Source organism: Sarcophilus harrisii, chromosome 1, assembly GCF_902635505.1.
Source record: "Sarcophilus harrisii chromosome 1, mSarHar1.11, whole genome shotgun sequence".
NCBI lineage: Eukaryota > Metazoa > Chordata > Mammalia > Dasyuromorphia > Dasyuridae > Sarcophilus > Sarcophilus harrisii.
In genome coordinates, this window is record NC_045426.1 from 302,680,069 (window position 1) to 302,691,490 (window position 11,422).

An 11,422-nucleotide genomic window follows, 5' to 3' on the forward strand; every position below is an offset into this window, starting at 1 on the left:
TTGAAGTGGTTTGCTCAAAGGGTGGGATTTTAAAGATCCTCAAAGAAATCTTAAATCAATCACACTTCCCCAAATCCTAATATCGGTTAAACCAACAGTTCCTCTAGAAATATTGTATCACTTACAAAGGATGACAAGATACAGACAACTTAATATTTTAACAGCTCTAACATGAAATTAATATTAAATGTTAATATTTTCCTTCATTTATCAGAGTAACTCTAGATCATAGGAAAAACACTAAAGGAAGGGGACCTGGGAAAGATAAGTTTTGATGAAAGAAAAAGGTTATTAAAAAGGTTCCTGGGACTTCCATTAACTTATTGTTTTATTATTGTTATAACTATTTCAATATAATTTGTTTCTTTTGAAACCTTGCTATGATATTGTATGCATTTAAACATTCTGAAAAGGCATTCATAGTTTGCACTAAACTACAGGAATCTAAAACACACTCATACCTTTCTTGTGGAGTGTGATCTTTCCAGGGGCTTAACCATTTGACAATAGGAAGGATTTTGTGGGAGATAATGTTCTTTCCCAAGCCTTCATTTTCAAACGTGTTCAATGTGTTGATTTTTATTTGACTATATTTATTTATCCCAGTGAAAGAAAGTAGAAGTTGATAATAGTTAACATTTATATAGTTTATCTTTTAAAGCTCTTTATACATTTTATATCATTTGATGCTCATGATCACCCTATAAGGTGCTATTATCATTCCCATTTTACAGATCAGAAAACTGAGGTCAGAAATGTTATTCAGCTTTGTCTAAGGATATACAGCTAGTGACAGCGTGAGCCTCAAAATCAGGTTTTCTGACATTCAGTATAGTGCTCTTTTTATTCTATGTTTAAATTTCCTATTTTGATTTTGTTATATCAGGGGTCAGCATAAGAAATTAAAAGGGAATTTTGGGGGAGTTTTGCAGAAATCCAGCAGATGACAAAGAGCTTATGACCAAATACTTAATCCAAATCTTACAACAAGATACTGGAAATACCTCATAAAAGAAAAAATTCAAACTTCTCTGGTATGAAGGAATGGTTAAAAAATTTTACAAGTATTTTCCAGATCAAGGCTGCACCCCTAATCCTGTGATGTGGAAGGAATAATTATAGTTTTATGGCCATACTCATCACACTTCCCCCAGGATCTTCATCAGTCTGTGGAATCTTTTCCTTCAGATCCTCAGTGAGCCTATAAATTCATTCTAGGATAGAGTTGTGGAGCCTATTTCTAGATGCCCCATCTTTCTCTCTCAAGAGAATGGATGGGGAATTGGAAGAACTGAATTGAGAGGTGGGGGAGACATCAAACATCCATTCTAGTGGGATGCTTAATTTAATTGGATTTTTTTTTCTTCTCTTGTAACTCAAATAAGGGAAATGGGTCCTGTATCATATCACATTATTAACTCTATAATTGATGGAAAGGAGGATGAGGGAGGGAAGGAGTTAACCTTCAGGAAAGGCCTCAGACCTACATTCTTTTAAGACTGAAGAGTAGATGAACTAACTATTTTGGGACTCTTAAATACCTGAAATCTGTGCTCTAGAAGTAGAAATTATTTTTACCCTCAATCAAGTACAAAGTGAGCTATTTACTTTGATAGCTAGAGTTGATTTAAAGACAAATTTCTATGAAAGCCCATTAAAAAAGGGTTCAGAAGACGGTGAACAAATTGAAGAAAGAATCCCAAGGAAAAATTCTCCTTCAGCTCAGAGGTTGAGATCCTCCCAGAACACTCTAGTAGGCAAGTCTCTCCAAGTGTGACTTCTAGTCAGAGCACTATAAAATCCAAACCAAATTCAACATCCTTTATAGGCAACTTGTGAAGACCATGTATTTTAAAATCAGCAGGAGTCAGGAATTCAGGTTAGGGGAAAATCGTCAGTCTTTATTCTCAGTGAAGAAGGATCAGAGGGAAGATAATCGGCGATAGCAATGTGTGCAGCTGAGTCAAGAAGCTAGCTAGATCAGCAGCCACACGACCAGCAGCTAGGAGAAAGGAACCCAGGCCCAATCTCTCCCAGCTTCTCTTCCTGTCTCTCTCTGCCTCCACCCACCAGAATCGTCATTTCCTGTACAACACATCAGGACTTGCACAGAGAGTGGGCAGGGACCATTCTTTATCCAGTCATGTATATTAATAGAGTATAGCCCAATTACTATTTAGTCTCACGTACTTGGGACCTCAGTGCATCAACACAAACCTCAGCCCATTACAGCAACTAATCCCAGAAAAGGAAATTTTACCTCCTCCTCTAATGTTTCAGAAATTCCTATCACCTGTCCAGTTTCAATCCCCCTTGCTGTAATATAAGCCAGTCTCCTCACATGACAAAGGCAGAGAACTAACCTCTGTTGATCATCCTGGGCCAGATAAGTTTTTGCTATCATTCTCATTCACCATTAGAAAAATAGAAGGTAGTGAGTGGTGGAGGATAGAATGTTGGACTAGGAATCAGGAATCTGGGTTCAAATTCCAACTCAGGCACTTATTTACTTCATGAATCCTGATAAGTGACTTGATTTTTCTCAGCTCTAGTTTCATCTTTAAAATAGGAATGATAATATCAGCTACTTTACAGGTTTGTTGTAGAGAGAAAATGAGATAATATATGTAAGTGATGATTATCATAATTAGTCTGCCTCTCCCACTTTCTATATAACATTTTTTCCCCTGTAACAAATAAATAAAATTAAACAAAACAAGTCAACATTTTTGTCATGTCTGACAATGCCTGCTTAGGTCTTAACTATGCAACCTGCTCTCTGCCAAGAGCATGCTTTATCACCAGCTTTTGGAAATTATGTTGTCACTATAGTCATCCAAGTTCTATATTCTCTCAAGATTATTTTCCTATTTATGTTGTTTGGCAATTAATATTAGTAGTGGTAGAGATGATGATTAATGGTGGTAGTGGGGAGAGTGGGCCTCTTTTCCATAGAAGTTACTCTTCTCCAGTTGTTGTGAGGGCATTTCTTCTTCTTCTTTTAGTTTTCAACATTTACTTTTTTTAAAATAAGATTTTTATTTCCAATTTTTTTATGCCTCCCTCCCCTTTCTCCTTCCTCCCTAAAACTGCAAACAATCTGAAATAGATTATACATGTACAATAATACTAAACATATTTCCATATTGGTCATGTTGTGAAAGAAGATTCAAAACAAAGGGAAAAACCATGAGAGAGAAAAAACAAAACAAAACAAAAAGTAAAAATAGTATGCTTTGATATACATTCAAATTCCATAATTCTTTCTCTGGATATGGAATAGCATTTTTCATTATGAGTCTTTTAGAATTATCTTGAATCATTGTTTTACTGAGAAGAGCAAAAACTATCAAAGTTAATCATCACATAATGTTGTTGTTATAGTATACAATGTTTTCCAACTCTGAGGTACCACCTCACACCTTTCAAATTGGTTAAGATGACAGGAAAAGATAATGCTGAATGTTGGAGGGGATGTGGGAAAACTGGGACACTAATGCATTGTTGGTGGAATTGTGAATACATCCAACCATTCTGGAGAGTGATTTGGAACTATCCCCAAAGAGCTATCAAATCCAGCAGTGCCATTATTGGGTCTATATCGGAAGGAAATCATAAAGTAGGGGAAAGAATCCTTATGTGCAAAAATGTTTGCAGCAACTCTTTTTGTGGTAGCAAAGACATGGAAAATGAGTAGATGCCCATCAATTAGGGAATGGCTGAACAAGTTGTGGTATATGAAGATACTGGGTTATTATTATTCTATAGGAAATGATGAACAAGCTGATTTTAGAAAGCGTGAAAAGATTTACATGAACTAGTGCTGAGCGAAACAAGCAGAACCAGGAATACATTGTACACAATAACAGCATGATGATCAACCATGAAAGACTTCTTAGTGTGTCAGTGATCCAAAGCAATCTCAATAGACTTTGGATAGAAAATGCCATCTGCATCCAGAAAAAGAATATGGAGACTGAATGTAAATCAACACATTTTCTTTTTTCTGTTTTTTTTTTTAATGTTGCCCATGGTTTCCCCCTTTTTCTCTTCCAACATGATTCATAAAGCAATATGCATTAAAAATAAATAAATAGATTGTATACAATATTGTCCTTGTTCTGCTCGCTTTGCTCAGTGTCAGTTCACGTAAGTACAGATTTTTTTTTCTGAAATCTGCCTGATTGTTATTTTTTATAGCACAATAGTATTCCATTACATTCATATATCACAATTTGGCCAGCCCTTCTCCAGTTGATGGGCATCCCTTTAATATCCAGTTCTTTGTGGGAGAATTTATTCTTAAAATTTTATTTATTTATTTATTTTGGGAGGCAACTGGGGTTAAGTGACTTGTCCAGACTCACACAGCTAATAAATGTTAAGTATTTGAAATAATATTTGAACTCAGGTCCTCCTGACAATAGGGCCAGTGCTTTATCTACTATGCCATCTAGCTGCCCCTGACAGTTATTCTTAATGGTACTTGGGAGTCTAAATAAAAAATAAGTGGGACTGGTCTTAAATGAAATTGTGAAACAGGTTAGTATGACCCTCACCATCTTCCTAAAGAAATCTTTGCAAATATCCTATTTTTTTTCTTGTAGAGAAGACAGAAAGAGTAAACACCTTTGTTTTAAAGCATGCTTTGCTGTTTAATATTGTTTGATTTTTGATATTGAAAGGATCCTTGAAGAAACTATCATTAAATCTTTGAAGGAATCTTATTGTTGTTCAATTATTCAGTCATGTCTGATTCTGTGACCCATAGACTATATATAGCACAGGTCCCTCTATCCTCCATTATTTCTCAAAGTCTGCCCAAGTTTGTGCTCATTGTTTTCATGACACTCTATCTATCCATTTTATCCTCCTCCCTTCCCTTCTCTTTTTGCCTTCAATCTTTCCCCAACATCAGGGGCTTCTCATTATGTGTCCAGAGTATTTAAGCTTCAGTATTTTACCTTCTAGTGAATATTCTGAATCAATTTTTTAAAACTATTGATTGATTTGACCTTCCTGCTGTCCAAGGAACTCTCAAGAATCTTTTCTAGCATTAAAATTTGAAAGTATCAGTTCTGCAGTACTCAGCTTTACTTACAATCCAACTCTCATAATCATACATTACTACTGGTAAAACCAAAGCTTTGACTATACTGATCTTTGCTGGCAAGATGATATCTTTGCTTTTTAATATGCAGTCCAGGTTTGCCATAGCTTTCTTTCCAAGGATCAAGTCTTTTATTTTCATGACTGCAGTTATCATCTGCAGAGATCTCTGGGCCCAAAAATATAAAATCTGACACTTCTATCATTTCTTCTTTCATTTGCCAGGAAGTAATGGAATCTCATATACATAAATAAAAGCATGGGAAATATTTTAGGGCGAGATTTTAAGTTAGCATTTTGCTCTGAAATCCCATTTGAACTCAGGTTCTCCTGACCTCAGGGCTGGTGCTGTAGGTGCATCACCTAGCTGCCCCTTTTTGTTTGTTTTTAAGGTCTCCACAATTCCTTCAGGCTGGAAGTATAGAACTGAATCTCCTAACTGATTGGATAAAGGAGTTTTGACCATTTGTTTTTGATCAATCTGACCCACCTTAGGCAATCTGATGAACTCCCTTCTCTGGACACTCATCACCTATTGAACTTTGTGTGAACAATCAACATGATCCATTGAAGCTCGGAACTCCTAATTTTTCCCTTCCTCTCTCTGTCCACATAGAGCATTATACCCTTACCCACAGATGCTCTTAAAAATATTTTTTTCTCTTTTGCACCTTCCCAAGATATTTTGGGGTTTACTGGCTAGATTTCTTTCTTAAGGACTTTGCCTTAAACCAAAATCAATCTGATTCTCCTGGGTCATCAATGCATCCTATTCCAAGCCCCATTTGGTCACTGTTTGGGTCCCAATTGACTCAGATTAAAGGTAAATAGCAGTCATTTCTGCTTTGGCCAGAAACCTTGAGAATCTTCCCCTCTTAGATTCATTCATTTATTTATTAAAAAAAATTTTTAGAGGTGGGACTAGATAAAAAAGGAGGCTCTTTGCCTCAATTTGTTACCTAGCCTTAATCACTGAATTGGGTGCAGCCTCAGGTAAACTGAGACCCATTGAAGATTTCAGCTTAAAAAGACCCAAATCTCTCATTGCATCCAGAGCCATCTTCAGTCATCTTGATCTATATCTTGCCACTGGACCCAGATGGCTCTGCAGGGAAAAGTGAGGCAGGTGACCGTACACAGCTTTTCCTTACTCAAATCCAATTCACTAAGTTCAAGAGATCTACCAGCCTCAGCCTCCATACTAGCTGGTTACTATGATTCTACTATTTGTTAGAATCAAAGCTTTTAAACAAATATAAACATGAGATCTTATATGCCATATACCTTTCAATCATGTATGACTGTAAAGCTATGGCATGCTCCAGAAAATCATCTCTGAAAGTTAACCTATTCTCTTCTATTTTCATCAAGGACAACTTTAATATTTGTATAAATATAAAGTTTTCAGAGATAAGAAAATATTAGTATACTGACATCCTCTAAATCAGGGCTTCTTAAACTTTTTCTATTCATGACAACTTTTTTGCCTGAGAAATTTTTATATGACCCCAGATATATAGATATATAAAATGGGTATTAATAATAAGGCACAATTTCATGACCCTACATTCAGTTATAAGAAACCATAAAGGATCTTGAACATAATTTAAGAAGCTGGGATTTAAATGACTTAATGACAGTAAAAATACTGCCCATGTTTTTTTTTTTCCTTTCTTTTCCTTTTAGTCTTTTTTATTGAACTGAATAGAAAATAAGAAAAAACAGAATAGAAAAAGAAAACAAACATTGTCATGTGCCCAGCAGAACATCAAAAAGTATTCAAAATATTTAACAATAAATTTCCATTTCAAGAAAGCATATATAGGGCAGCTAGGTGGTGCAGTGGATAGAACACCAGCCCTGAAGTCAGAAGGATGTGAGTTCAAATTTGATCTCAGGCACTTAACACTTCCTAACTGTGTGACCCTGGGCAAGTCACTTAACCCCATTTGCCTCAGGGGGGGAAACCATATATAACATTAAATAGAATAGATGATTATATTCATCCATCTTTTCTTTGCTTCCTTATAGATTATACTTTTGTTCTCTACTGTACACTTTTTATTTTATTCTCTTTTTCTCCTATCATCCCCCAAGCAGGCTACAATTAAGCATAGATATATAATCATGGTTTTTTTTCCTTATCTCCTATATCTTTCCATATCAAAAATTAAACTCAAAAAAAGCTTTCAAACATTTTTTTTTTAATGAGTACTTGGTTTGGTTTAAGTTTAAGAAGTTTTCTTCTAGTTGTCTTCAAGTTTCTCTTCTCTTTTAGGATTCAGTTTATTACCATTTCCTCTTCCTCAGAGAGCACACATTGGAGATTTTGGTAGTAGGATCATAGATTTTTGAGCTGGAAGAGGCTTTAGATGTCATTTAAGTTAGCTCTCTTATTTCCCATATAAGGAAACTGAGGCCAAAAAGTTAAGTGACTAATAGATAATAGGTAATAACGCTAGGATTTATACCTAAATCTTCTGTTCATTTAGAACCCTGTCCACTATACCATGTTTCCTCTCTAATCCAAATGTACTGGTTCTACTATCACTGATGATGAAAGTTTGTTGTAGAAAGTCAAAAGGTCAGTTCTACTTTCATCTGTTTGTTGTCTTCATGTCAAGTTTTCTTCGAGTTCAACACTTTCTTTCTTTCCTTTTTTGTTTAGTTTGGTAATAATAGCTTGTGCTTATATAGTTCTTTAAGGTTTGCAGAGCATTTTACAAAAATTATAACATTTTGTCCTGAAAACAACCCTGGGAGGCAGATGCCATTATGATCCCCACTTTACAAATAGGCATCATAATACTGAGGCAGATTAATTTGCTTAGAATACACAACTACTGGTCTAAGACAAGATTTAAATTTGGTCTTCCTGACTCCAGGTCCAGTCTTCCATTCACCGCATCTACATTCTTCACTATTTTTTGAGGTGATATTACTCAGTTTCTTTGTTTTTTGTTACCATCCATCTATATCATTTTATTAAATCATGTCTATTTATTAATTTACAATGAGAAATATTCATAAGAGTCTCAGAATACTGGTATTAATTATTTGAAGTATCTTCTCTTCCTAGAAAGGTTTATTTGGAAAACCTCATTCATATCAGAAACTTATTGAATGAGAACAGAATAAAAGGAGTTGGAAAATCTTGTTGGGTGATATCATACAGGTTAAAGTGACATTATACTTCCTTTTACCAAGCAGCCTAGAATATCTGAATTTTCCCTTTAATATCCCTTCTTACTGTCCCCCAAAACCTGGATATCCTCTTCTCTACCCATCCTCCAGAAACAACAATGTGATATGGCAGCCAAAGAAATTAATACAATCTCCATACATACACATCTGTGTGTGTGTGTGTGTGTGTGTGTGTGTGTGTGTGTGTGTATGTGTGTGTGTATGAGAAATGGTAGCCTTTAGTGCAGGGGGAAGAGGGAGGGTCAAAGATAGTTCAGTACTTTAAAAGTACCAATAAATAAATACAATTTTTTAAAAAAGAAGAAAAAATTAATGCAATTTTAGGCTGTTTTAAGAGGAAATCATTCTGACCTCTTCTTTGTGCTAATCATTTAATAATTTTCATTATAGTTTCTTATGAATTTTTCCTCTTCCCTTATACTAGAGGGAAGAGACTTTGCCTTATTTTTTCTGTGTATCTTCCCCAGTGTCCTATAAAGAGTAAGACATAATAAGTGTTTGTTGTACTGAGTTGACAGGTTCCGTCAGTTAAGTGGTTTTGATGATGATAGATATTGGGTGCCCAGTGAGTCTCAAATGGCTGTTCTCCAGCACAGCCCTGCAACTTTCATGGTCTTAGTACTTTCTCCTGTTTCCTGAGGGATGCCAGTAGCTTGAGAGTTCATAGCCAGCAGCACATCACTATCTAAACCATAAAGGTGGAGAATTAGTTTGTCAATGACTCCTGGAAAGCCCATTTTAAAGGGTTAGTTCAGATAGCCTGGAACTCCATCAAATTTCATCACTCTAAATTATAAGTCCTAATATGAGAGACCAAGATATGCCATTATCTCAGTGAGACTACAGAATGAATAGTGCAGAAGATAGTAGTAACAGAGAAGGCAAGGAAGGAAAGAAGAAAGGTAATTGGCAGTTTGTCTCAGATATTATAGCAAGTATATATTTTCTAGCCCAGGTGTTCCTAACTTATGGTTTGGTGAAACTTGTGAACCTTTTCTCAGAATAATGATTTTTAAAAAAAAAAAATCAGAATTGAACAAAATGCTAAATTTCAGGAAGGAGTTAATATAAATAAAAAGGAAATTTTTTCTCAAAGGTCATGAATCCCCTGAAATCTACATATAAACCCTAGATTAAGATTCTCTGCTTTAGTCCCTTTTTCTCTTTTTTTCTTGTTTAAAAGCTGCATTCTTTTTATTCTGAATACTTTAATTTCTGAGCAAAATAAACATAAACAACCCACATTACATAATAACTTATTCCCCAGAACAAAGGAGGACCCTATAAGCAAGCCTTGCCCTAATACACTGGAAAACAGAAGGAGAAATAAAACAAAAGAAAGCCACTAGACAGATGGAGCCAGGCATGATGGGACCATGACTGATACCATGGGAAAGAGAGAGAACTATATGATGCAGAGGTTTATCTAAGCTACCTCCTCTACATGGGATGCATCTTCATCTCCTAATTGGGGGTGAGGGGAGGAGAATTTTATCAGGAACAGAAGCACTGGGTTCTTCTGCTGTTAGCTCATTCTTATCAATGCCAAGACCTAGTTTAATCATGTGATAAATTTGATTTGAATGAATCTGGGAGTCTTCAAGAGAGAAGCCCCCCCAAATAGAACTTTTTCCACAGCCTTGTCATTCTTGTCAGCTTCAGCCTTCTGTCTGAGAGTCTCCATAAGGGGGTGATGTAGGCTTATCTACAGGTGCTTGTTGGTCATCATGTAACCCATCGTGGAGTTGTCTTTCAATACCTGTGCCTTCATGATGCATTCCACATTGGCTGTCCAATTGTATGTGCTAGTCACAATGCAACAGAGTGAAGATACCAGTCACTTGGAGATTGTCACTTTTTCAACCTTCTTATCTAAAATTTCTTTCATTAGCTTGTAAAAGTTCTCACATTTTGCCTTGTTCTCCATTTTTTCTCTTTTCTTCTTCATTCTTTAACAGTTCTAATCCTTTCTTAGTAACAGAGACAAGCGTCTTCTCAGAGAATTTGTTTAGCTGTTGCACACAGTATTCATCAGTGGGTTCTGTCTTATATACTAAAATTATGTTTCCATACTTATTTCCCCAAAGCAGAATTGGTTACCTCTTTTGTCCTCTCACCAGTAATATGATAGATGAATTTCTGAGTTTTCTTCATACTGGACACATAGTCAAACAAGGAAATCATCTCATCTCCTGACTGAGATGTGTGTATAACAGTTCAGATAAACATTACTTGTTGGTGGAGTCCTCATCAATTCCAGTCTTAAAAGTTTTTCAAAAAGGCCTCATACAATTTTTTATAATTCTCTTTTTCTTCTGCCAGTTCAGAGAAGAGCTACTTCTTGACAATATACTTATGGATGACCTTCAGGTTCTTCTTTTGTTATAACATCTCTCTTGAAATGTCGAGGGAAAAACCTCGGAATCCACCATACCTTGGATAAAATTAAGATACTTGGGAATAAGCTTGTGACATCTGTCCATGATAAGCACATACCACAATACAGCTTAATCTTATTCTTTCTTTTTTTTTGTTTTCCAAGAGGTCAAAGGGAACCTGGCAGGGAATGAAATGAAGAGCTCTGAATTCCAAGGAATCTTCTAACAAATAAGTGTTTTATGACCAGATCTTCCTAACCATTGGTGAGGCCATAAAATGTGCCTTGTTTCTCTTGATATGCATGATATTATTGATAACAGTTATCAGGATTACATGTCCAGATGGGCTTGGTCTCATTCAGTTCTTTCTGGTCAATATATTTCTGCTTGATCATCATTTACTTCTTATTGTCCTTACTTTCATTTTCTTCATCAGATCCTACATCTTCAGTCTTGGATTTCTCCTCATCTCCTCACCTTTAGCTTCTTCCTTCTCTTTCTCTTCCTCTGTCTCCTCATCACTGATTTCTTCCTTTCCTTCTTCTTATAAATAAATGTGTTGGCATAGCCAATTAACTGTGAATGTTTCTTTACCACTTTCTTGATCCATCTTTCTTCCCATATTCTGTCTGGTCTTCTTTCAGATGTAAAATCACTTTGATGTCTCAGCTAATAAACTTACCATGGTCAGCATGGACTGTGAAAGAACTACTGGCAGAAAACTCTTAGTT

The 11,422-nt window shown here is 35.7% G+C and overlaps 1 pseudogene; it reads right to left on the reverse strand.

The window, feature by feature from the left end:
- Positions 1-9,528: 9,528 nt before the first annotated feature.
- Positions 9,529-11,156, reverse strand: LOC100915142 (annotated as a pseudogene).
- Positions 11,157-11,422: the final 266 nt, after the last annotated feature.